This window comes from Netta rufina, assembly GCF_964035555.1.
Source record: "Netta rufina genome assembly, chromosome: 5".
Classification (NCBI taxonomy): Eukaryota; Metazoa; Chordata; class Aves; order Anseriformes; family Anatidae; genus Netta; species Netta rufina.
In genome coordinates, this window is record NC_140128.1 from 53,764,044 (window position 1) to 53,791,683 (window position 27,640).

Sequence of the window (27,640 nt, forward strand, 5' to 3'; positions counted from 1 at the left end):
GTCCTTATCTAAGCCAGACTAAAAACACTACAATTGATTTGGGTGTGTTTTTTTCACCTATTTGTGTTAATTCAAACAGGTTGGGTGACTAATGGATATTTTTCCAACTCAATCTAAAATTATGATAAAACTTTTCTTCATACTCAGAGCCCATTTGGCTGGCATGTATCTCACTCTCTTCTAGAGCAAGAACAGAAGACAGGGAAGAAAGTACAAATCTCAGGATCACAAATGAATGCATACTCTGGCACCAGAGTAACCAAGTACTTGGGTCACAATGAAAAGTAACACAAGAGTTCTAAAGGGAAGCATTGTATTTTCTGTAGAGCCTTCTCTAGATAATTCATTCAGTTGTAGGGCCAACACTCAGGTATCTTAATACAAACTCATACTCATTGCAAGTTCCAAAGTTAACTCTTTGTCTGAGGTCTGATTTCTTGTTATTTCCCTAAAGGACAGAATAGAATAGAATAGAATAGAACAGAACAGAACAGAACAGAACAGGAATTGTTCAGTTGGAAATGATTTTCAAAGATCATATAGTCCTACCACATGACCATTTGAGGGCTAACCAAAAGTCAAAGCATATTAATGAGGGCATTATCCAGATGCCTCTTGAACACTGACAGCTATGGGGCATTAACCACCTCTCTAGAAAGCCTGTTCCAGTGTTTGACCATCCTCACAGTAAATGCATTTTTCCTGATGTCCAGTCTGAATCTCCATGGTGCACCTTTGTGCCATTCCCATGTGTCCTGTCTTTGGTTACCAGGGAAAAAAGATCAGCATATCTCTCTCCACTTCCCCTCCTCAGGAAGTTGTAGAGAGAAGTTTATAGCTCATGGATTTAAAAAATGGTTTATAGCGATCTGAGTCAAGATTCTTTCCACAAATTTTTTTTTAAACAGACACGTGGCTTTTTCCAAATTCACAAGCTTCTGCAACAGTCTCTCTGATCCAACGCTCTACTACTCTTGCAGTGCATTCTCCACTGTCCATCCCCCACCTCTCCCTATTCCCTAGGGCCAAATTGTACAAATGAATGTGTTGGGTTTTACAACATGGACAGTGTTGAGAAATGTTAACAACAAAACCCAAAATCACATTGTTTGTCTTGCTTCAAATTCCCTTACAAACTTAAAACAGACTATTTTTTTCAAAACCTTCATTAAGATACAAATATCTCCCAAATAAATTCTAATTAATTAAGCAAAAATCTAATTAAGCAAAACCAAAGCAGCATATGATTTTGCATATAGAACTATGGATGTCATGACTTTACAGTGATAATTTCACTTTTTGTTTTATCTTTAATCCTGGAAGGATCTGGTTGAGCAGGTAAAACAATAAAAGTTGTAATTTCAGCTAAATATACAGAAATAGTTGTCACAGATGAAGTCCTGGGACCCTGATCCACTTGGTCTTAATGTTCAAAGGAAAAGGAAGGTCCTGAACTCAGAAAGATTAAAAGCAAAGAAAATCCTAATCCAGCACCCTCCTGTGAAACCACAGGAGACCGAAGGACATATCATCTTGTCAATATTTACAGGGCTATGTGTGCCCACCTGACTTTGTTGTGCAAATCACTGATATAAATTCACAACCCCTACCAGACAACTACATGATAAGAAGTGTTTGCACATGTACCTATACATATATATATATATATATGCTCAATACATAAATAAATAAATAATCAGGCTAGCAGATCTACCAGGGATTTGGGTATACAGTTCGACAGAAAACAAGTGGCATACACAAGTTATAACTGAACCTTGGCTTCTTCAGAGGCACAATGCTGCTGAATCGAGCATTTGTGCTGCCTACTGTAGCTCACTTATTACTATGTTTTTAAATGTGGTTTTCTTTAAAAGGTCATTTAACTTCCTGGAAGGCCTTTCCATTCCAGCCCTTCAGTGAGGAGCTCCACTGAAATCCGCTTGACCTATACTTGCAAAACGTAGAGCAAAACCATACTTCAGTATTTAAATTAACAGGCACCTGCAAAGAGAACCTGATCCTGCTTGCCTCTTGTATGCAAACAGTTTACTTAGCAACAAAGAAACCACTAATACAGCAGAGGCAAGAAGTTCTCACCTGTGAGTGATTAATAGGAAATCACAGAGAGGGAAAAATAAATAAATAAATAAAAAAGATTAAAAAATCCATTCCTAGTGCCCAAGTTATGGTAATATTGTATGAAAATGTCATTGGGACCATTAAAAGTAGCACTGAAAGACGCTTGATATGATCTAATTCAAATTCTGATTACCAGATTCCATTGGCAGTCTGCTATACAAATTAGGAAAGAAGGCCATAGAAATTCTCTCTGATATTAAATATAACCGAAATTCATTGTGTTGTGCCCAGTTTCCTTTCATACAGTCCATATTAGCAGTGGAAAATACACTTCATGTTACCTCTATTACTCAACAATTAGTGTCAATTCCTACCTGTCTGCTTCATAGAAGCTGCCTCCTCCCTCCATTTCTCAGACTACACAAGTAAATAGGGTAAACAGTAGCTGGCTACAGGCAAGGTATCTTCCAGGTTGCAGAACTGCCACAGGACTGTAGTGATGGACTTAATACTGAAGGAAATTTTAACAGCTAAGTTGCCCATATCTTTCTGTGATGATCAGTATTACTTGAATATTGCGTTCTGGAGTGACTGGTCACTGTTAGTTAGGGTAGCTCCACTAACAGCACTGCTGTTATGGTGAAAAGATGTATCATTCTTTTAGGACAAAGGTCATGACAGTTTGGTTTTTGTTGTTGTTGTTTTCTGGCATTTTCCACATAAAGAAATTTGACCCATGATATAAACACAATAAGTCAATAATAAGTAATAACAATTCTTTATTAGTTCTTCACTGTGATGTTTTCTGGGATACTCCACTTAGCTACATTAGGGTAATTTCGTTGTTTTTCCAGTTCCAAAGCAGAACAATAATGACAGTAGCATCCAAAGAAGTTTCTTGTAATTGCCTAAATTGTATAACACCTTACCAGGATGACAGAAAACTGGCCAAAGAATTTCACATTATAAAACTGGGCATATCATCTGATATAGCAACTTTGAGCACATTTTCAGACTATGCACAGTTTAAAAGCTTTCCCAATTCTAGTTTAGCCAAAAGTCTTTCATGGGCCATCTGGTTCTAATGATACAAAACTAGAATATTTGGTGTCCTTTTCACTATGCTACATTAAATTACAGCTTAAAACATCAGTAAAGCAAAATCCATTCTTTTTATATTATGTTTTTTAAATTAAACGTTAAGTATTTTGGCTTAGAAAATGTGTTTATTTTTGTAAAACTGTACAGCATATACTATATGTTACAGTCAGCAGAATCCTTAGTTCAGTTACTCTTGCATGTTCCTTGGTCCACAGCCCACTGAGGCAAAGGGAAGTGTTTCCATTGACATCAATGGGCTCTAAATGAGGCTCCTACTGTGAGTGACACCAGATTCTTACTCATCCTAAAACATGTATGAGGTTTCAGTACTTCTCCCAAGAGAAGAGGTTCAAATTATGCTTACAGTAGCTCTTCCTAAATTAAGTATTCCGTGTACACTTGGTAACCCAACTGAAATTCAGTTTCAGTATTAAGGATGTGATATGAGGTTTTATACCTGGAAGACACTGTGAATTATATAGTCTATATCAGTATGCACTGTGGTTAACTATAAACAGACTTTCTGGGAGCAACTTTCACAAGTGCCTCTAAGACTTCAACTTCCGGCAGCTGTTGAAAAACAATGGAGTTTTGAAAATCCCACACCAAATGTAACTCATCACTTCTGTTACAACTCAGTCACAACAGGTTAAAGTTCTCTACATTTCACCACCATTCTTAGAAGCTTGTTCTGGAATTGGAAACACAGACCAGTATTTTGGAAGATGTGTAGAAAGAAAGTCCATTCATAATAATAGAAGTGCCAAGCATCTGTAGGTCAAAGAAGGTCAAACCAATCTGGAAATCAGAGTAACCAAGGTCAACAAATCAATGCCTCAGGAAGCTAACATCTGCCACACACCAGCTACAATCAACCAACACTAAAATTGATTTCTTACTTATGAAGCCAGTTTATAGTTTAGTGTAGCAAATGGCCATCATTTTTTTTCTGTACATTTTGTTTTTCTTTGAATTTTCTATCACTATAATCCTCATTGTGAAGTTACATTGTGAAGTTGAGATGCAGGTAGTGTCCAAAGGGACATCACGTCCTGCTCTCTTCTATACTATTCCTGAATCCAAATACACTAGTAGGATAGATTTCATTTAATTGCTTTCTCTCAGATTTTTCTTCTTACCCCATGGTAGTTTCCATGTTAACATTACAAAGTAGTTAGAACATATAATTCCAACCCTGACTCCCTTACAAAGCACTCTAAACAGGAGTTCTGGAGTAAGAAAGGGCTAAGAGAGGACTGCATGAATTGGCCCATACAGAGTTACATCAGAGTTACATGCTAACTGTTGTTATTGTTCTCAGAGAGTGCATTTAAGGTTTTGGGAACAAACAATAAAATGAACAGCTGAACAATTTTAATCATGGCCCAGTTCCTAGTTACAATTATTTTTAAGCTGTCTCACCATTAGAGTCTGATTTTTTCCCCAATGAATAAAATAAAAAAAAAAAAAAAGAAAAAGAAACAAACAAACAAAAAGGATATATTATGTAAAACTTAAAGAAATACTGTTATAAAATGACAGCAAAACTAAAACAGAAAAAAAAAAAAAAAAGGTTCTCACATATGACATTCTATGCTCCTAGCCCAGTATTTGTGTATGAGTTACACATAATTTTTAAAATGTTCCATTCTCTATATACTTCATGTACAAGCCAATTCTCTAGGAAAATATGCTTTACTAGATAAGTTAAAAGTGTGGCCTCTGAACTCTGTGACTAGACAGAGAATATCAGTTTTTGACCACAGACATGTCTGAGCAAAATTACAATGCACACTCATATGAAAGACATATTTCATGCATTCCTTGTTTCAGAATGTTACAGCAGGGACACATCAAATCAGAGTAAGATGACAGCTTACACAAGCAAATAAGAATGGCAGAATAAGATGGCAGAAAGATGCCAAGACATTTGGAGAGACTACTGACCAAGAATATCCTTTTAAGATCCCTTCTTCATTCATTCGGGGCCTGATTCAATTACTTCCACTGGAGTCAACAGAAAGACTTGTGGTCTTCAGTGTCTGTTATTGTGGCTTGTTACTTGTGTTACAGTAGCACACTGAAGACTCAATTAAGTTCAAGCACCATAATGCCAGGTGCCACAAAAACACCCAGGGTGTAATAATCCCTTCTTACCAAAGCTTGCATGAAGCAGGACCTTGAAGCATGCAGGGCAAAAAGATATTGCAAACAAAACACAGAAAAGAATCCAAAGGGAGCCCAAGGGGTTTAAGCTGGGTTACAAAACAGCCAGTGGTAGAGCAAGTAAGACTTTGGCTGTTTGACTGTACCCAGTGACCCACCGATTAAACCAAGCTGCCTAATGATGGACTTTGCGCCAAACCTGCACTGCACTACATGAATTGAGCGAATTAAGTAAAAAACCTACCTGCTAAATACAATGAACAACTGTTGCACTGTTTCTATCTCATGCAGACTACATGCACTGCAGTAATATTAATGTGTGTGCAGAAGGCTGGAATCACTAGTGCTCTTCTTGTAACTCTTGTTTTTAATAACAGTTCTGCAGGAAAACGTCATAAACAAAAACACAGAATCACTCTAGAGGTTACCCATTTCCATTCCTCCCACACCATGGCAGGCTCAGTTGTAACCATGTCATTCCTAACAGATGTTTGTCTAATCTGTTGATGGATGCTCCCAGCTATCATTAGGCAATCTCTTCCAGCACTTCAACCCCCCCCTTGCCTATTAGAACTGTTTTCCTTCCTTCTAATCAGAACCTTTCTTCCAGCAGCTTATACTATTATTTATTCTCCTAAGTTGTTCTCTCTTCAGACTTTTCTTTAGACTCTCCCACACATTCAAATATCTCCTTTTAAATCACCTTGTTGGCTAGCATTCATTTTGAGATCCACTGTAACCTTAATACTTTTTCTGCAGTATTGGGTTCTCCATCCCTCATCTACACAGCTTATTATTCTTGTCTAAATGCAACAACTTGCACTTGCCTGTCAAAAAGCCCTTGAACTTTATGGGTAAATATAATTTTGAATTATATTGATTTTCTTCTATGTATATTGAATTTGGTGTCAACTGCAAATTTTAAAAGCCTGTTCTATACCACCATAAAAGGACACTACTGAAAATCTTGAATACTAGATTCTCAACAGATACTTTTTCAATATATCAAAGAACAACTGAAAAGTAGATACAATCAGTAAACCATTTTGCACCCACTCTGGTAGTTTCATTGAGAACATTTGCTTTGATTTCTTATTAGAATGTCATATAAAACAATATCAAAGATCTAAAATCAGGATAGACTTACTAATTCTTCTGTAACCAGAGTCTGCTGTTCTGTTATACGTTGGCTTGACACAACTTGACCATTAATATATTTTTCCTGACTGTTATTCATAAGTTGGGGGTTATTCAACTCATTATTTTCTACGTGTTCAAAATGAGATTGTTTATCATTTGTTCCAGAATTGTTGGGAGGAGGGGAATGTATTTAAATTGATCAGTCTCTTCTTTCTAGCTACTCTTTTCCTCATTTCCAATAGTAGACACTACCTTTTCCCCATAACCTACCTGAGTTCTCAATTACTAATTATTCTGAGACTGTTTCTCTTTTAAAAATCTCTAAATATGGTACATAAGTTCCAGACAGTCTGAAACAATTAAATTAAATACCACACAGTCAAAATCTGTACCTTAATGAAACTGCACAGGAAAGTACAGAAGTTTATTTTGCAACTTCCCAGGCTCTTGCAGTGTTTTATTTTGCAATGTTAATTTTCCTTTCAATAAAAGTTCTTCCTTTCTTTTTAATGACTGGGGGACTGAATGGTTGGTTTTGGCAATAACGTGTTTTTACCTAGGATCATGAGTCTCTTCACATGCATATTTGGTCATAGGGCTACAAGGAATAAATTTCCCATTTGGATTCTCTGATGACTAAAAAGGGATGAGTTCACATCATCTCTTTCCAAATACTATAGCACTGTGCATAAATAGCTGCTGAGTTCTAGAAACAGTGTAGTGGTATCATGAAACTGCACCAAAACTAATTAAATCTATTGTTCTGCAGAGCTAGTTTTCCCAGGCACAAAACGATGTTATAAGCATCATTGCTTTCAAATAGGGAATAAGTTCTTCAAAGATAGCTCTCTTCTCTTCTCTTCTCTTCTCTTCTCTTCTCTTCTCTTCTCTTCTCTTCTCTTCTCTTCTCTTCTCTTCTCTTCTCTTCTCTTCTCTTCTCTTCTCTTCTCTTCTCTTCTCTTCTCTTCTCTTCTCTTCTCTTCTCTTCTCTTCTCTTCTCTTCTCTTCTCTTCTCTTCTCTTTCCAAGAAAAGTGATGTATCATTAATTTCAGCCAGAGCCAGATCAGATTCAAAAATGGCAATTCCTTCAATCTACTGCCCTTCCCCATAAAGATAAGATAATGTAAAGCCTAAGTTCATCTAGGTACATTCTTGAAGACATGAAAATGTTGTTTACATACTTTTTACACTGCCTTATCAGATTAATACTAAATTCCATAACTGTGCAATTGTAAGGGTCGAAGATTCCTATCTACCTTGTTAACAAAACACATAAACTTGAGAAAGGAATGGTAGAAATGAACTCAGTTAGTTCCTTTATTACACTAAGTTCAATGTGGGGAGAATAAACAAAACACATAAACTTGAGAAAGGAATGGTAGAAATGAACTCAGTTAGTTCCTTTATTACACTAAGTTCAATGTGAGGAGAATAATTTCCCATATCACTTCTTAATTTTTTGTGGCTTTACAATTCCAAGAATTTTAAGAAACAAAAATAAATTTTGTTGGGAAAACATAAATTACTGTCATAGTCACAGAAAAAATACTGAACAGGAATATTTAGATGGAACTGCCTCATTTGCTTTATTCTTTTTTGACTGTTGATAAACACATGTCTAATGATTCTAAATTCTATGAATCTTCAGCCCACTAACCATAGCCTTTTAATGCAAGGCCCAAACTACCTAATAACATCCCCTTACTGCAGTTGTTTTCAAAATAAGGGATGGTGGACTAAACTCTGGGCAGGACGACAAACCTATAAACAATTCAGACAGTTCTTTATACAAAGATTGGTTGGAATATCAAATAAGCTGCCAAAAGTTATGCAGCCAGCAGTTAAAGTGACTTGCGTACATTAATTCAAGAAAAAGTTGGATTACACTTTGGAAAAGAATGAAATAACTATGGTACAGCAGCCACTAACTTTTTACTTTTTTTTCTTCTTTCCTTTTCTTTTTTCTTTCTTTTTTGGAGTTTAGGATTATGGTTAAACTGTTTCACATAGCTAACAAATATACTAAAATTAGCAAACTTTCTCCTTTCACTTGCTGTATTCTGTAAGAAAGTTTCCCATGGTTATATGAGACTGACCACTGGGCTGTCTTTGCAAGGCTGCATTTATATCTTTAGTTGCTGAAGTAAACACATCTTTTTTTGGCATAAGGATGCCTAGCAGCACTTTAAAAAGAAATTAAAGCCTCAAAAAACAGATGAGGAAGATGAGATAAAATAAGACAACATAAAAAGTACATAGATGACTAGATAATTCAATAGATATCTGGAGAACAAAAAAAATAATAATAATAATGAAATTCTGTCATGACCCTTTTGTGGTCATCAAGACTTATTACACAGCAGGAAAAACAGATACAGGAGAGAAAGTTCAGGGAAAAGGAAAACATAAAAAGTCAAATGCAAATCAATTCTTCTTTTCTGTCTTGAGAAAACCAATATAAAATTGTTTTTATTGGGGGAAAAGTAATTGTTAGACTTGCCAGAAAATTAAAACACCAAGATAATCACCAAGACAGAACACAGGAAGGAGTAAAAGGGAAAAAAAAATAATAATAATAAATGAAGCAAATAAAGTTTCAAACATTTCATTGTAAAAGCAAAAGATAAGAAAGTTTAGAGATTGTTGGTATTAGTTAAGTCCCCTTGTTCACCTAAGCTGTCATCCTGGCATCTGGTGCCACAAGCAGAAGCAGTAACAATGATGAACATTGCTGTTGCAACAGAAAAGACAAAAGAAAGTGGGAAGAAGAAAAAAAAATAAAGTTTAATCCGGTCCTTTCACTTTCCAATGTATTCTTGTTTCCTGTGGCACATGATCTAATCATCTTTCCAGTAAATTTTTAAATTTCTCAGATGATTAAGTTTTTACTGCTTCCTTTCAGAGATGCTTGTGAGCAACTAGAAATGATACAGTTATGAGCTAACAAGTAATGTAACTGGAACAACCAACATGGGCAATATCACTAACTGCTGATGATCACCTCATCACAAAGAAGTAAATAATGTCTTCTTCAGAGGACTTGGTCTTTCTCATCTTTGGAAATTATCCTTACCCAATACAGTATTTGTGGAGGGAAAATACAGCAGGGCACAAGCAATTTTCAAATTTCACCTCAAGAACAGTTCATCTCCATGTGCAGGAACTCAAGCAAAGGTAGCAGGATGTCTGAATGGATCAAGATGCTCCTGACAAAGTCCAAACACAAAAAAATGTATACAAGATGTGAAAGGTGCAACCAGGAAGAATACAAGCACACAGTCTGAGATGGGTTTAGGAAAGATAAAGCCCACCTGCAGTTGAATTGGGCAAGGGATGTGAACTACAAAAAGAATGGCTTCTATAAGTATATCAGCAACAAAAGGAAGACAGGAAAATTTGGACCAGTTGCAGAACAGGACAGGGGAAAAAGTACAAACAATGTAGGGCAAACAAAAAGGCCAATGTATTCAGTGCCTTCTTCACCTCAGTCTTTACTATGAAAGACTTTTGGACTCAATGATCCTTATGGGTCCCTTCCAACTTGGGATATTCTATGATTCTATGATTCTGTGATTTTTGCCTTCAGGAATCCCAGGCTCCAGACACGAGTGGGGAAGTCTGGAGCAAATAAGGAGGACTTTCCTTGGTGGAAGAGAATCAGGTCAGGGAATATTTAAACAAACTGAATACCCACAAATCCACAAGACTAAATAGGATGCACCCATGAGTGCTGGCCAATGTCATTGTGAGAGTATTCTCAATTATCTTTTAAAGGTTATGGCGGTCAGAGGAGGTTCCTGAGTATGAGAAAGCAAATGCTACAACTGTCTTCAAGAAGGGCAGAAAAGAGGATTTGGAGAACTAGCACCTCCTAGGCTCTTTTCAGTGATGCCCAGGGACAGGACAAGAGGCAATAGGCACAAACTGAAACACAAAAGAATCCCACTGAACACCAGAAAACGCTTCTTTGTTGTGTGGGTGGTCCTCCTGGGAGATATTCAAAACCAAACTGCTCTAGGCGGCCTTGCTTGACAAGGTAGGTTGACCAAATGACCTCCAAAGGTCCCTTGCAACCTAAACCAACCTGTGATTCTGTGATTGGTTCAGTGAACCAACAAAGAATATTATTTATCTTGACTTCAAAGGGGTTTTTGACACTGTCTCCCAAAGAGTTCTTATGGGAAAAAATATATGAATTATTAGGCACAAATTGAAATACATAACAATACAATTAAATACAAGAAAAAACCCTCTCACAGTGACGGTGGTCAAACACTGGAAGAGGTTGTCTAGAGAGTTAGGAGTCTTCACTTTTGGAGATATTCAAAACCCAGCTGGATATAGCCCTAAACAACCTGCTATAGTTGAGTGTGCTGTGAGCAGGAGATTGACTTCCATAGGTTCTCTTTAACCTCAACCATTCCATGACACTGTGCACCAGGTAAAGCTGTCATGAAATGTAAAATATCTTATATCTTTCAAAGATACTTAGCTTTCCCTACAAATCCAGAAAATCTGAACCCTTGTTACCAGACCCAAACCAGTTAGTAAATAACCCAGAATCAGAACATGACAAAACCTGTAATGTGGCTGTAGTGTTATATCATCAGATGAGGTTCTGCATACTGGAGGTAAAATCCATGAGGGTTAAATTAAGACACAGAACAGATTTACTAGAAAGCTTCTGTTTTCTTGATCCAAGCATTTATCATCATTTTAGACTAACAGCTGAAATTCATCTTTTGTAATGATAAATTATAGCTGGATGAAACTTGTCTGGGCCTGCCCTTTATTTCATTCTTAGTTGCATTCCCTTGGTCTTTGAGGAACAAGTAGTCAGATTAGGAAGTCCTCTAACAAAATGGTTTGCAAGAAAGCAAGGCTATTTCTGTAAACAATGGAAAAGTCCTATTGCTGAATCTCTATTTGTGAGAGAGGAAAAGAAAATGTGGCTATTTGACAAAAAAAAAAAAAAAAAAGGTCATACTGAACAGTCATGAGATGCCACAGGTAACAGTTAAATCTACCTTGGCATGAAAAAATCATACATTGAAGTGCCAGGAAGTAAAAGATTCACAGTTATTCAGAAAGCTACTAGACACAAAATGCTGGAGAAAAAAAAAAAAAAAAAAAGTAAAAATCAAATACTCAAGGACAGGCTAAGGTCATAAAGAGAAACAATGTTTCTATAAGAGAAAGACTGAGATAGTATGTGTAAGCAGTGCTCGTAACAAGGACAAGGGAGAAAGGGAGGAGGACTGTGCCGGTACATATATTTTATTGCCAAATGGGCTGAAAAAAAATTCAACATCACTGCTATGGTATTTACTTCACTATATCTGAAGGACAGCAGCAGTGGAATCTGCTGTTTGTGTTAAAGTGTCAAGAGGGGAAAGAACAAAGACATGGAAACATCTGCTTTTAGAAGCCACTTGAAAAATAATTATGCAATACCCTGTCAAAAACATCTGTTAAAAATGCTGCTGTCCACCCATCACATAGAAAGAAGACATTTAAGGAAAATATAAGCAAGACCAGACCAGGAGAAGACCATGGCACATTTTTCTCTTGCAACCCCCATTACCAAAAACTGAAACCCAAGCATAAGTTCAGTAAGAGAAGTATATGATAGAAGAAAGCAGGATGATATACCACTGCTGAACAGATGGTACAACCTGCTGTTACATAATCAATACAAATTGAACCAGAAACCATGCTTAGAATGTGCACTCTTTCTGAATACAAACAAATTGCTTCCTGAGAAGTTGCAGCCCTCCCATTCACAGAATCCAATGCCTTGCAAGCAGTCATGGAGCTCATTCCACCAGAGCAAAACTATTCCAGTACAGAGTCTTCCTGCCCATCACATAGATGAACTCAAGTTTTCTGTAAATCAAGTTTTCAGTAAATTCTGTAAAAACAACAGGATCCAAAGCTTTCCAACATGGATAAACCAGGTGTCAAATGCTAGTCCATTGAAATCAATGGCAAAATAGATACCTAGGGGATAGGATATCAAGATAAGATTTTACTCAGTGCTAGAGAGTCAGCTAAGAAAACTGCTGAACTTTATCTGCCAGAGAGTCCAAATCAAAGTGGCTCCACTTCTTAAATCCTCTTAGAACTAGGTATCCTCTAACAGTAGGAAACAGCTCACTACACTGTTTATGCACATTGCCATAAAGGGCAGTGGGCATATAATAGCATCTCCACACTTGAAGTGCTGTGCAAAGGTTAAACATGAATCAACAGGATTAACATCCAAACATTTCAGGTGGGCTTATAAGCCCAGTGCAGTATTGTGTTGGCATGATGTTACCTGAATCCTAAAGACCACCCTCTCTTCTTGACATTTTGATTTGCTGTACACACTTAACAGCTCATTCACATTTTAAAGCCTACACCTTCAGCCAAAGTAAAGAGTACATGTATGAGTTTTTAAGAGAGCTTATGTGAGCAAAAGCACAATACCCAATTTTTTCAAGTTTCTGCATTAACTACTTAGCATAGCTAACTTCACCCACAGTTCAGAAGACATATTATTGATGAGATTCTATATGGCATCTGACAGAAAGAGGCTGGATATGAGCCCCTGCCTCTCCTGTACGCTCAAGTTCAATGTCAAATTCAGTTACATAAGAAATTCTAAGTTCATAAGAAATTCTTTCTGCCAAAAGATCGGTCTTCTTAAGTTAACGGGAAACTCACCTTGGGCCTCAGAACAGACCCCTAAAATTCACCACCATAAGTGGCTGCATTAGCCTCAGAAGTGGGTATTTGTAGGAAGCAAAGAAATTTTTATAATCACAATATGGTTTATAAAATGCTTTGAGATCCTTTGTGGTGAGGGACAAGTTGGTGTCATGTAAGAAGATATTATTGTTGTATCAATAAAACAATGACTCCAAAATATAGACACCTTGTTGCTTAAGTTGTCAAAAGAATACATAATAGAGGGGGGGGGATTTAAATAGAGGGGAGATTTAAATGTGCCCAAAATAACTGTAAACCAGATTTTAGCCTCACTAAAATTTTCAGAAATTTTCTTCTCAAAACAATAGCTTGTTATAAGTGTCATCTCAATGTCTCCTCTGCTTATTTTTATATATTTTTATAATTTTTTTAGTCTGTTAGTTTCTTTTCTTTCCTGAACAGTGATTAATTCCAATGATTAAATGACTGTGTTTTTTTTTTCTTTGTATTTTTTTAAGGAGCATCAAATGAGCTCAGAAACTCAGCCCCAATATTCAGGGTTTGGTAAAAGCCACCCATGATTTACTGCCCACAAAGATTTGCAGATGAGGAGTAAAACTTACTGTGTGTGACAGATTTAGGTATTTGTTAAAGAGTGGGAGGGCAGGTGGGAGAAATCTATGAGTATGTTCTGCTGTCCTCAAGTGTTTCTTTGAAATATTGTTCCATAACAAGATCAATGAGACAAATCTTAAACCTTCTCTTGCATATGGAGGATCTGTCACCTAATTCCCATGGAAAAATACACACTTTGGATATCTGGGAAGGGAATTTATGAAAATGAAGCCACACAGTGAGAGCTTTACAATATTCCCCAGATTAAAATGACACAAAGGAAGACCTCTGCCTATCACTGCACTTCAATTTCACTGGCAAGAACAGAAGATAGTGAACTATATTGCTCTCTGAATATTTTGCTCAATTAAAGACTGCAAAATTTGGCTTAAGTAATCCATGTTCAAATTCCTGTCTCCTGCAGCTGGAATGCAGTGAAGCCACCAGAATGAAGACCAAGCTAAATATTTTAACTGAGCAAGATACATTCTCATTTTGTGCTCCAAACTACATGGAAGTCTATATTATGAAATGGGATTATAGGATTAGAGCAGGTTTGCCTTTGGCATCTGGAAAGTGTGGCAATTGGCTTCTGTATAGAATTTCCCCAGCTAACATAGGTCACGTGGGTCAGAGCAATTTCCATGTCAGTGCAGGACCAGCATACGCATGTAAATGCCATATGCTTGCTGCCTGACTGTACATGATCTGCTGCCACTAACTCCTATTGCCAGCTAGTTTAACATTAACATTCAATGTAATATAATCAAAACTGTGGGCACCATACAATGTGCATTAAAAACATAAATTGCCCTCTCTAGTGACTATTTTCAATTGCCTTGGATGAGGGCAAGAGAAGAAAGACAGACTTCAGCTACTTACAACTGTTTACTAAAGCCTTTGTTTTTCTTTTTCTTTTTTTTTTTTTTCTTTTTTTTTTTTCCTTTTTTGTCAAAGGGAACACAAACTAGAAAAAGAAATTCAAGAGACTTGGAAGGCATGAAAGCTCACCTATACAAGTGAAACGAATTTGGGTTAATATAGGGTTAATTTAAATATTAATCTTCCCAATTAACCCCTGATGAGACAGCAGCTTCTGGTATCATTTGTCTTGCAGAGTCTTATCTGAGAATCTGAGCAGGAAATTAATCAGGGACAATCTCTCAGGAGGAGCCACTCTGAAATAATTTCCTATTAAACAATCCCTGAGACTGATTGCTCAAATACTGTCAGGATGTACGCTGAAGTCCTCTTTTACATCTGACCAGGCTGCCACCTACAACAGTTGCTCAGCTCCACTGGACTCAGCTCTACTGGACTGTAGTCCAGTAGATAGTCGGTTACCTGATAGTCGGTTAAGTGTACATAGGAGAAATGAAATCAGAAATATCTGATTTGGGTCAGCTTCTTTATAAATCACCTAGTCCTATCACCTTCCAATCTTATGAGTGTCAAAAAAGGATTTTGAAGGTAACCACCTTCAATTACTATTAGGTCCATTTCCACTCAGAAATCTTTAATTTGATTTTATTTGTATGTCATTAACTGAGTCTTGCCAATGGGAAGGTAAAAACATTAAGGCAATAAACAGAAGTCAGTGGTATTGTTCCTCAAAATTCTCTGTCCTTATTTCTTCTTCATTAATGCTGAAATAGAGCTTACAACAAAAGCACAAGCCTCTGCAATTTGATATAAAGCTGTAGCTGCATTCAGTTGCGTACATTCTCTAGCATCACAAGTCTCTGAGATCAAAATTATTGTGAGCTAAAGGTATCAGATCTTCTATACTTCAATAATACCAGTTCATTTTGTAATACCTGGACACTACTTGGACACTAATATCATCTGTGCTACAGACTTCTTTTAGGAAGAAACTCACTCTTGATTTAAAGGTAGAAAATGCACCACAAATCTAGGTAAATTGCTCCTGCATTATTAATCACTATTGACATTAGCACTCTAGGCTGAATTTCTCTAATGGACAGAGGAAATAACACCTTTAACAGCTGTTTATATGTTACCAAAAAAAAAAAATTCTGTCAGAGACCTATATTTTAGAAACTCCAAGAGCATTTTACGTATGCTAGTTCAACCTTTTCCAACTTTATTGTGAAAATGATGATTATAAGACTGGACACAGTACTCCAGTAATGGTCTTCCTGCTGCAACACCAAAGGTAACATAATCTTCTTATTCTATTTGATAAACATCTTTACATCTATCCAAGCATCATCAGCAGCCCTTTCAGTAACACCTCTGTAGGGGATGCTCAAGTTCTATTAGTTTTATATTACTTATTATAAATGTTATTCAATGATATTTAATACAGAGTTCCACTTTCTAAGCATAGTTATACTTTTATGTTTAGACATATGACCCTTAATTTACCTATATTAATCTGTATTTTTCAGAGGGCTGCATTTATCAAGCCTTCAGGTTGTGCATATATGTAAACCATTTTCATCACCTCATTTCTTCAGACAAATGGCAGCACGATGTGACCAGATCCATACTCCTCAGACATGCACAATGGATCAGCCAGCATTTTAAAATCAGAATCTGGAGGGAAATCTAAGACAACTGCAATTATAAATCATATTTCCTTCTCTGCCATTTTTATTTCATCTCCAGATTCTACCAGCTGTAACATATTTCATTCTAGAGCCTCAATTAAAATAAATAAATAAATAAATAAATTGAAAGCCAGACTGGACTAAAAACACTGTCCTCAGGGTAGAATTCCACCTATGACTTATGAGCTAACCAGTTTTTAATTCATACAATATGTACTACACTGATTTTTCATGGTGATATTGTTTTTTAAATCATAATGTCATGTGGAACTTGGTCAAGAGCCTCACAGAGGCCTGAGTACATCATGGCAACCACCTGTTAAATACACTGTTACTCATTGAATCTGTCAAAGGAAAACTAGTCTGTGTGACCGAAGACTATATAAATTCAAACTGTATTGAAACTTTCTGTTTAAAGCAAGCACCAACACATAGTGTGAAGAACAGAAGACTTCTGAACATTCATTTCCACACCCTGCCCTCTGAGCTGAGGGACTAGCCACAACACACTTTTTTGCAGTACAGCAGCTCTTCTCACTTCTACATAGCTACAGACAGTTGTCATAACCAATCTGATTATCAAGAATGTGTCTGGGCTGCAATGGATTCTTTCAGGAGCTGCGATGGATTACATTCATGCTGTTTACTGTCACAGCCATTTTTAGATCTGGTAGATACAATATACTAGGAGCAGCAGCAGCACGCCTGATGATGTTATGCACTCATTGAAGAACAGTTCCATTATTTTACTACATGTAAGCACTGCTGTTACATTCCTAGTACTAGTGGTTAAATCTCAGTAGCATCCTGCCTCCTTCACAACTGCCTTTTTTGGTTTTGTAATAACTAATACCTCATTAAGTTCAGATTGCATAAATAATGCTTGCAAAAGAAAAAAAAAAAAATTCTTATGTACATAAAAAATGCATATAGGGTTGAAACTCCAGCATGCTACCTTTTAAGCTTTGTGGTATCTGCCCACTTTTCTGCAAGTATATCTACTGTCTGTGAGAGAAAGTCAGGCACCAAAGCAGATATTTTTATGAAGGATTTATTTCCCAGATATACTCATGCCAGCTTCTCCCCTAAACCACTGAAAATAGGCTCAATTTCTATAAAATACCAGCATTCACAGCAGTGAAAATACAATAAGCTGAGGCTGCCCATAATACTGCAGAGCAGACTGAGCAGGCATCTTGTCACAAGACACATTTATAAAGTTCTGGTTCTAAAAATTAAAGTCTGACAGCAGCCTATATCTCCCAATTTATTCTAGCTCTATGATCTCCTACAGAACTACTTGAGCCGCCCCTGCAAAATTATGCATGCCAAGCACTATGTGTTCCATTGAGTCCCTCTCTTTTGAAAAGCAGAAGATGGGAACACAACATATTCAAGAATCTGGACACGGATATTATTGCACACAACTGCACCCTCAAGAATGGATCATTTCACCCCATTTTAAAAGACCAGAAAAGTGGCTGAAGAGAAGGAATTCACCATGTATCTTTTTTTAGTGGTTTGGTGTTTTGTTTTGTTTTGTTTTTAGTTTTGTTCTTGTTTGTTTTGATTTTTGTTGTTGTTGTTTGTTTGTTTGTTTTAAAACCAATTGAACACTGCAAGGTAAATACAGTCCTTAATGTAAGAGCATTGATAGGAGATTTCCAGACCTTAATCAGGGAGTCTGTTCCTTCATCTGGCTGGTGGAGCAAAATATGTCATCAAATATTTGATCATGATGTGCACCAGGTTCTTCTTCAACCATCTCATGTCTACAGCAGAAAGAAGACATAAAAAGAGACTTCTTTGCAGAGACTTGTAAATTAAATGAGAATAATGAAAGATGGAAATGGAAGAGGTGATGGATTTGTAATTTTTTACCAACTGCAAAATCGGTATATCTGGTGGGATCCAGTTCCAGTCTGACCCGATTTAGGTTAGAATTAAAGAAGAGTAATTCAACCACTTCCAATAAAAATACCTGAGTATAACCTGCAGGATCAAGACAAACTCAGGGAAAGTCAGCATGATAAAAAAAAAATCTCTTACAACTGCTTTTAATTGGTTACATTATTTCGCTCCATATGGATAGAACATGTGGTGGTTATTCTTGTTACAGAGATACAATACATACCTCCAATCAATGAAGTTGGCAATCCTGTTACACTCATCATCATTTGAAGTTATGAGATGCATCAGCATCTCATTTGAAGTTATTTGGCAAGCTTGCTCTGCAGCAGGTAGAATTCCTGAACCAAGACTGGACCAGTTCAAATAGCAGAATTTAGAGCACCAAGTGAGAGACTTCCATTTTGAATGAAACTGAAGACCGCATTTTGTGAATTCCATACTAACAGCACATAGTTGACCTACTTGATGTGTAGCAACTAGATTTAAACTCCAAAAGGTGTGTAGATAGCAGGACAATTAGTATATGTCTACCACATTTTCTTAGAAAGGGAAAAGGCAGTTCAGTGTTTAGCTCCAGAAAAGCAACAGCACTGCTGACCACATGCATTAACAGAATACTGGCTTCTCAGCAGCCTAAGAAGCCTCAACAGTGCAGTGTCTCTGTGTCTACACACAGGGGGATCAGATCACTTCCTTGGATTTAGGTACCTAAATTCTGCCTAAGTTTTTCTTTAGGCATCTAAGTGCTTTTTTGGATGTCACTCTAAATTCTTACTTACTTATCATAGAACCTTTTCCAAAAACTCCATTAATTTCTCTAGCAATTACCAGAAGACCGTGAGATGATTCCACTAATCTACAAAATAAAGAAAGTATTAGATTGCTTTTCTGTTTTTAAATGAACTACAAAAGAAAATACATCTGCAAAGTAAACCTAAAACATTGGATTGTATGACTAAACCACTTTATAATAAAATATGTGGTGACTTCCGAGACCCTACTGCTGCAGACCATAAAAACTATTGCATAATTATTATTAATAAATGTGTAAATACACATCATTAACCAGTTATTATGCACACACCTCTCTTGTCCACACGAAGAAACAGAACCACTTCACAAAACTCCACATCTTTATAATGTCCTCCACACTACTGGGAAATCATTCAGCATCTGCATGAAAAATTTCTCTGCAAAAGAACACATTAAATAAAGATTTCATGTTCTAGAAACAACAGAACATCTAATCCAGGCAAGTCTAATGATTTTGTAGTATTTTCTTTGGGAAGACAAATATTCTCTTTCCTTCTTTCAGAATTTCAGGATGTTCAGAAAAGTATCATTGCACAGGACTGGTGTAATGGTCATAAAATGAACTAAAAATATTAAGATTTGTGTTAATTTTAAATAAATCTGCATATTAGAACAAGAAGGAATCCATATGATTTAATCGGGACATTCTCTCATTTTCTTTACTATGTAAAACAAAAGAAGTCAAAAAGAAATTGCAACTCATCACCCTTACAGGAGGTAAATTTTGTTCTTCTTGGCAGACTTTTAGTATTCAAGCTGAAAGATGTGGGCTCTACTTTCATCTTCTTTTAATTTATATAATGACCCTGTTTGTTCATGTTGCAACCAGACTCTTTATGAGCTCAGTATATTGTCAACAACAGTAGGACTCAGCTAGGTTTTGTGGATGTTGATGCTGAGTTGCAATTGAATTTATATGGATCTGAGGTTTGCCTAAACCACAACCTTCAGATTCATGACCAAATTTAGGATGGAATCAGGCCCATGTTCGGAACCAGAGCCATTCTTCTTCTACATGGTTGTTTAAGGCACTCTAAGGGTAATGTTCCACAAGAGAGATGGAGGTTTCACTTCTCTCAACAAAGTAAAAAAATATAATACTGAGATATTCCCCTTGGAGTTCAAGAGGGGTAGCTATAAGAGCAGTAACAGCCTGTGTTTTTGGCCTTTTCAAGAAAGTAACAGAGATATCTGAGCATATCAAATCACTAACCACAAAAGTAAATTTCAGTGTTAGTATTTTGCATCAGTATTATAATTAAAAGTATGCATAGAAACATAAATGAAATGGGAAAAAATGAAGGTCACATACAGTGTCTTAAAATGTGTCTTGGAGACAAATATCCATTAACTCTTCATCTATCATGGTTCATGATCGCTTTTCAAGATAAAGTCCTGCAAATGCCATATGAAAAAATGCTACGAATTACGGAAGTGCATGAAGCAGCTCTTGAAAATATGAAACATTCAGACACAGACCTCAGGAACTATGGCCATAACAAAACTCCTTGGCTAACACAATTAAACTATTGCCTGTAGTAACTATGGCAGAAGACTTTTCAAAGAGCCCTTTAGTCTCAGAACACTTGCAGTCCCATTAAGAGACTCCAATAGCATTCTAAATGAAATTACCATTGTAATTTAACCTAGTGATAAAATCATGGCAAATATCACTGTGATTATATTAGTGGCTGTAGCTAGATTTCTTAATGGAGGAATGCAAAATTTATTTCAAGAGCAGGTGCAATATCAGCAAACGGAGTTCTGTGCTCTTATAGATTGTGGCACCTGAATACAAAATGTTGGTTTTTGTTTTGTTCTTTTTTTTTCTCTTTTGCTAAAGAATGTTACCACTATAAGTTCAACTTAAATATGCTTTTCTCTAACTTAGGGGCCACTTCCCACAGAATCCAGTATCATCAAGAGCTGGACTTCCAAAATCAAAAGCTTATTTTTTACGTTACAAATTTTTTCTATTACCATAAGAAGTTTGTGTCCATAGAAAATACGGATTGCAGTACCCCAAAGGTTTTATCTCCATTCCACATCCAGCTCTGGCATGTCTCCTATATCCTGTTTTATCTCAGCCTCTAAAATCTATTATTTTTTAAATTGTGGGGTATCAGGGAAGCAGATAAACAGGGCAGGCCAGGATAAATTAAGATCACAAAACCATACTGCATCTTCAGTAACTATCTGATCTCCCACAAAACAGGATTTCAAACTTTCTTTGGATTCATTAAGAAACAAATTCCCAGAAGCTTTCTGTGTATGACGATAGCCCACTTTCCCTTTTATTTTTTTTAATAATGATTCTTCAGAAAGGGCACAAACTGATTCCTTGGAGAGATAGTGCTTTTTATCTACAGGGATTTTGTAAACAAATTGATCCAGCTGTTTTGCTTTAGAACTCTCCAGACATAGTAAATTATTCCTTACGACATCAACACTTCATTTCCTCTATTTGCAGTTAACGTCTCAAAACAGACTACTCTTCAAAAGACAAATAACTGAAATGTATTAGCATTAACAAGATCATTCAGACACTTTCTTAAAAAAAAAAAAAATCTGTCTTCTATATATGGATACATTTGGTGCCATAGAATACTTTCCAGAAAGGATCAAGATCAAATGTGTTTGGTCCTTTTCCTAAGCCACTGAAAATTTATCAAAGAAATCTTAAGAATTTCATTTTTCCTTTCCTTTATTATGCTGTGATTAGCTGCGTTTCTGTTTAAAAAAAAAAAAAAAAAAAAAAAAAAGACATTCAGGATGGATTCCAAATGCTGTTAAAACTCAGACAAAAAGTAGTTTATCTCCTTAGGATCAAAATAAAGTGGGAAAAAATAAGAAAGAGGAGGAACAGATCTATGGACTAGGCAAAATGAAATTTAACAATATTTGATAATATATGCACATATAGACTCAAAAATTAACAAAGAAGAATGAAAACTGCTCCCTCTGTTTCTTAGTGGCATGCCCAATAGGCCATTCTTCAGAAATGTGTATAGAGATTTTATTATTTTTTTAACTAACAGTAAAAAGTACTAATTGGCTTTAAAGATATAAGAGACTTTTAGAGATAAGAACAAGACAAATATATCATCTGTAAAATAAAAAACAGTTCCTGAGCTGTAAAATAAAAAACAGTTCCTGAGTCCCAGGTGAACACACTGTATCAAAACATTTTTATTTTTTTTTTCTGAGTTCACTAATCTTCTTTAGATATTTTTCTTCCATTTTACAATGATGTGACCAGTTTTTCCATAATCTTTCCTAATTACAGGCTTTCTGAAGGTCACATGCTGACAAATATAGCAACCAGCTTTCCATTCTATACTTCCTGAATTAGAATATTTGCTTTAAAATGAAATCATTGGTAGCTTTCCAGTTACTATAAGGACAGCAGGATCAACTGAGTGCACAGCAACAGATTACAAAGCAGGTGGCTTGAGGCTAAATCTAAACAGTTTCCTCACATAGCTTTGTAAAGTGTGGTCCTGATAACTCCTAATGAGTGTTAAGGGCTGTCTGGTCACAAGGTCTAGACAGGTCAAGGTCTAAGGATCGGAGCTTCTAATTGCATTCTATTAAATACTCGGTTGTAAAAGGTCACCAGAAGACCCACTAGAGGTATACTGACTATTAAACAGTAGTGCCCTTAAAAGACACTCAGGACTTAAAAAATTATAAGATACTGAAAGAGAAAAAGAGACAGACAAAAAAGAGGTGAATCTGAGGACACAGCAGAAAATTGAGGTCATTGTTCTATATCACATTCCCCATGTAAAAGAGGAATTTGAAACTCATAGTCTATTGAAGCAGTTGGTATTTGGCAGCATCAAGTCTAATGTCGAGTTAAACCATTTAGGAGGCAGATTTGGAGAGGCTTTCATTGCAAAATGAACAAATAATGAAATACACTTATTTCATAACCTGTATTTGTTACAAACACATCTCACTGAGCTGTTGTTCATTCCCTAAAAGCTAATAAAAAGGAGAAATTAATATGTCTAAAGCCAGCATTTTTTACTTCCTTTAAATAAAAGCCTCATATAAAAGCTCTTGTGGTTTGGTGATACTGTGCTGTTGCTGACTGGCAGGGCAGGATTTGGCGATGCACCCCCTTAAAGATTGTTGTTATGCTGTTTTTCTCCCACTATGAGTACTGGGAAGACACATCAAATCAGATCACTCCAAGGGGAGAGCACCTCGTAAGCATGAATTATTCAGTGACAGGTTTTGAACCAGCCACAACACAAGCAGGTAGTAAAGAGAGGCTCAGGCTTTGGCTAATGAAGAGGGCCACCCACATGCACACAGCCAAGAATGCTAGGACTCAGCTAGGTCATAAGAAAAAAAGGTAACGCTTTATGTTTCAGGACAAGGAATGCTAATATGTAGGGCTAAGGACTGATATTGCCCACTTGGGAGGGTGGTCATAGGAACCAGAAATACGGTACCCAGGGTTAGGAGACAAATTCCTGATCTTCCCTTTGAGGCAGTACAGAAGTGCTGGAGTAACTTCAAAGTATTATGACATTTCCCATCTTTCCTTTCCTTCCCTTTGAGCACCCCAAAACATGGCACTGCTTAGAATTTCTGGACCTGCAAAACATTTTGGGGAATGATAAACTCCAGGTTTTATGAACTTTCTGGTGCTTCTCAGCCTTCTTATAACCCTCACATTACCTGGACTGCAGCCTTCCTTGCAATATCTTGGCTCTGCTGTTCCCAGTTTGCCTGGAACCAATCAATGCATTAGCACAAAAAATGAAAAAGGAATTAATCATCCTCTTCTGAACCTCAAAAGATTTATTTTGGACAGACCTTTGTGGAGATGGGGTAAGATTTGAACTGTGTTACCCCTTCCTAGCTGACAGAAAGTCTTGCTATTTATTTCCCTTCTTACCAGCTGGCACCTACAGTAAGTAGTAAGGCTGCACATATCAGGCTTCCTTCCCATGCCCCTATCCTATATAGCACATGGGTAAAAGCTGAAAAAGAACACCATCTTCTACCTACACTTTCCTTTTTTCCCTTGCAGGATGCAAACTTTCCAGTACAAGGTGGCAGGACATGCCTCCACTTTGTCATCTCATCTTTTGATTGACTTCTTTGGCCTCAGAATGCAACATACCAGTGCCAACAGGAACCCTCAAACTTTTTTTACCTTCCTTCTGCCACCCAGCAGAATCTCAAAACCTCACAAATCTCTTCAGTTCCCTATAATCATATATATCCAGAAAAACACCTTTTTTTGCAAGTTCCCTTCCCAGCCATGGTTAATGGACTCATTGTCGCACATGTGGCACTCTTCCTGCTTTGCCACCCTCCACCAACTCTTCCCACATGCTCAGAGCACCCCTAAGAACATACTGAGGCTGACAGAGTCCTTAAACATGAAATCTGAGGGTACTTTCACTGCTGACAAGCCTCTGCCTCTTCCTCCAGCTCCTCCTCATTCTGCCTTCTGTTTCTGGCCTTGATAAGCAGAAACTGAGGGAAAGCTCGTAAGGGCAGCGCACATCACCAGTGCACTAAATACTGCCTTGGCTCTATGGAATTAATCTAAAGATGCTCCACAGGAACACCGTTTAATAAATTCCCTCTGTGCCCATGGCAAGCAGATGGTAACATGGGGATGGCAGGATGGGGTTCAGTCCCTCCTGGTGCCAGGAGGAGGCAGCTCAGCCTAAAGTAGCACAGCCATCCTGTAGGCCTCCGTGTCATGTAGCCTCAGAATGACCAGTGGCCCTAAGCCCAACTGCATCTTCTTCACATTTTTCCTCCCTTTACAAGTTTTGCATTTGTCTCCCAAAACGCTCTTGTATTTCTTTTTTTACACTTAGAAACACAAGGATTTGATTTTCAAAATGCCAATTTAGATGAAGAGAGGGGAAATGATACATCAGGAATAAGACGGAGTGCTCAATCCTCTGGCTCACTAATTAGGATTTATGTACTGGAAAAATCCAATTCCTGGCACCGGTGAGTTAATAAAGAAATGAAAAAAATGTCTGGAAAATTAGAAAAACTGGTATAATTATCTAAGAAAACCAACACATATGGTCATTTCCTCACACATTGTTATTAGCACCACAATTATTTCAGCAGGAGGGAAGCTGGGGAAGAAGTAGTACAGGACCAATGAAGGAAAGCAGTAGCAGGATAACCTACCACTCAGATACTGACTCCTGAGAGAAAGCAGACTTGCTGTTAAACAGGCAAGTCGACTTTAAAATGAACTTCTTTAAGCTGTGATTTATAGTGTTTAAGCTGGAGATAATTATTTCCACTAGGGGTATCAGAACTGCAAAACTCCCTAGTCCCTTCTGTGCAGTCATTTACATTGGTAAATAAATTGCTAATATTCTGATTTTTACATGCTTTTTCTAGTGGTAGGAAATGAAATATGAGGTGCAAGGCAAGAGAAAACAGTTCTCTACACAGCAGCTCGTAGAGCATGCATGTGAGCGTGATGAGGATTCACTTGTATGCTCTTGAAACTCAAATGCTTACCATAAAGATTTCCCAGAGCATGCCAGTGAATCTGGTAAGCTACTTGTCCTTCTTTCATAATTGTTTTTATGAGGAAGACAAGAAAAAACTATCCTAGGAAGAATGCCAGTAACAGTTATGCTTTGTTGATTTTTCTTTGAGTTTTTTTGCTTTTATATTTTTGTGTGGTGATATTTCATGATATGAACATTTTGACAGTTTAATGGGGTTCTCTTGCTTCTCCTGCAGTGTAATCCTTCAGGAATCTGATACACAATGAACCTCTCACTAATGTATCAATTTTTAAGATCTTTTTCTTTTTTAAAACATGCATAAAAACTATAAAAACTGAGCTTGCTCCATAATTAAAATATGATAATTTGCATACTGCTAAATTGGATGAGATCCAGTAAGAGATTTAGATTCTTCAATGATAGCCAATATAACACCTGTCCTTCGATCACTCAGTTCCTACAGGAAATTTCAATAAAATAAAATAAAATAAAATAAAATAAAATAAAATAAAATAAAATATTGAATGCCATTCAATGCACAGGGTAAGTCAGTTCCTCAGAGTGCAATCCAAAGCATCTAAGACACCACACAAGCACATGATAGCAATATATTCAGGGGGTAACTACCTAGAACTAGCCAAAGGTAAATGCCTTAAACCTTGCTCATCCAGTGAGACAGTTTGATTTACAGGATATCTGGAGTCCAGAAGCCTTTACTCATGTTATATATCTGTCTGCCCAAAAAAAAAAAAAAAAAAAAAAAAAAAAAAAAGTAGCATAGCTCATGCTTTTCTCTTAAAAACAGGTCGTAAAAACAGATAGATTCTTGTCTTCATATAATCACCTAGTGGTTGCCCAGACAGTAAAGGATCTTAATTCTTCACTCAGCTCAACAGACCTCGAAGTCCTCCAAAGAAGGTGTCCTACTTAGAAGTTTGCTCAATGCCTCAAGCACAATCAAGAAGATCTGGTCCCGAAACACACACCAAAAACTGAAGCACAGCAAGATCAATAGGTGACTTACTAGGATATAAGGAGGCATCTTTTTTTTTCCCTTCTACAGGTCCTTCTTCTGTACTGTATCAAGCAGCAATTTCATGTAAAATGCACCATACATCCTGGGAACAGAGAGAAGAAACACTGGTCTCTTTGTGTAATCTGAGTGTCCAAGGAATCCCTATTCTTTATTTGTGCTCTCTTCCTCTGACAAAGAGAATATTTGACTGCTGTCGGCACAGAAGCATGTGCGTTTCGTGGAGTAAAATGAAGAATGCCTTGCCATGCAAACCAAGATTACTTCATAGATTAGAAACTCAGTATAACTCAGCCAGTGGACAATGCAACAGTTCATCCCATTAGACAGAGGGGACTGAACTTTTCTCACTTTTCCTACTCAAGTACCCCAATGAGCAAGCTGGATGGAACCCTCTGTGGTGGCTTTTAGAAATAAATCAGCAGATGCAACTCCATCATTTTGTGAAATGTTTGATTCTCTCAGCATGTGAACATGTCCCTCCTGAAGTTCACATACCTGCTAACTTTATCCTTTACCACACTGATACATCATCCACCACTATAAGTATCTTCTTATATGTTTTCTGGCATTACTTAAATACCCACTACTTTATTTTAAATTATGCTACTTTAACACTTGGTTTTATGACTTGAAATTAGCAAAGCACCCTTCCCATCCTAAGGAACCAGTCAACAAAACCCAACTATATTCATCCCAACCATCTCAAAAGTTAAGCATACCAAAGTGGCACATTGAGGGAGGTGAGGGGAAGGAATCTGGACTAGTGAGCTTGCTGTGCTTCAACTTGGAATGCAAAAAAGCGTCTCAGCAAGACTATACAAAACATGTATTTGCTATTTACATTTACAAGATAATGTTTTCATGTACATACATGTTTTCCTGAATATATATATATATATTTCTATATTAGAATGTGGAGGCATAAACATAGGGATCTCTATTCCTAGATCCCTTTCAGGTCAGTATGTGATTTATATATTGAGTTGCTTTGCCTTGC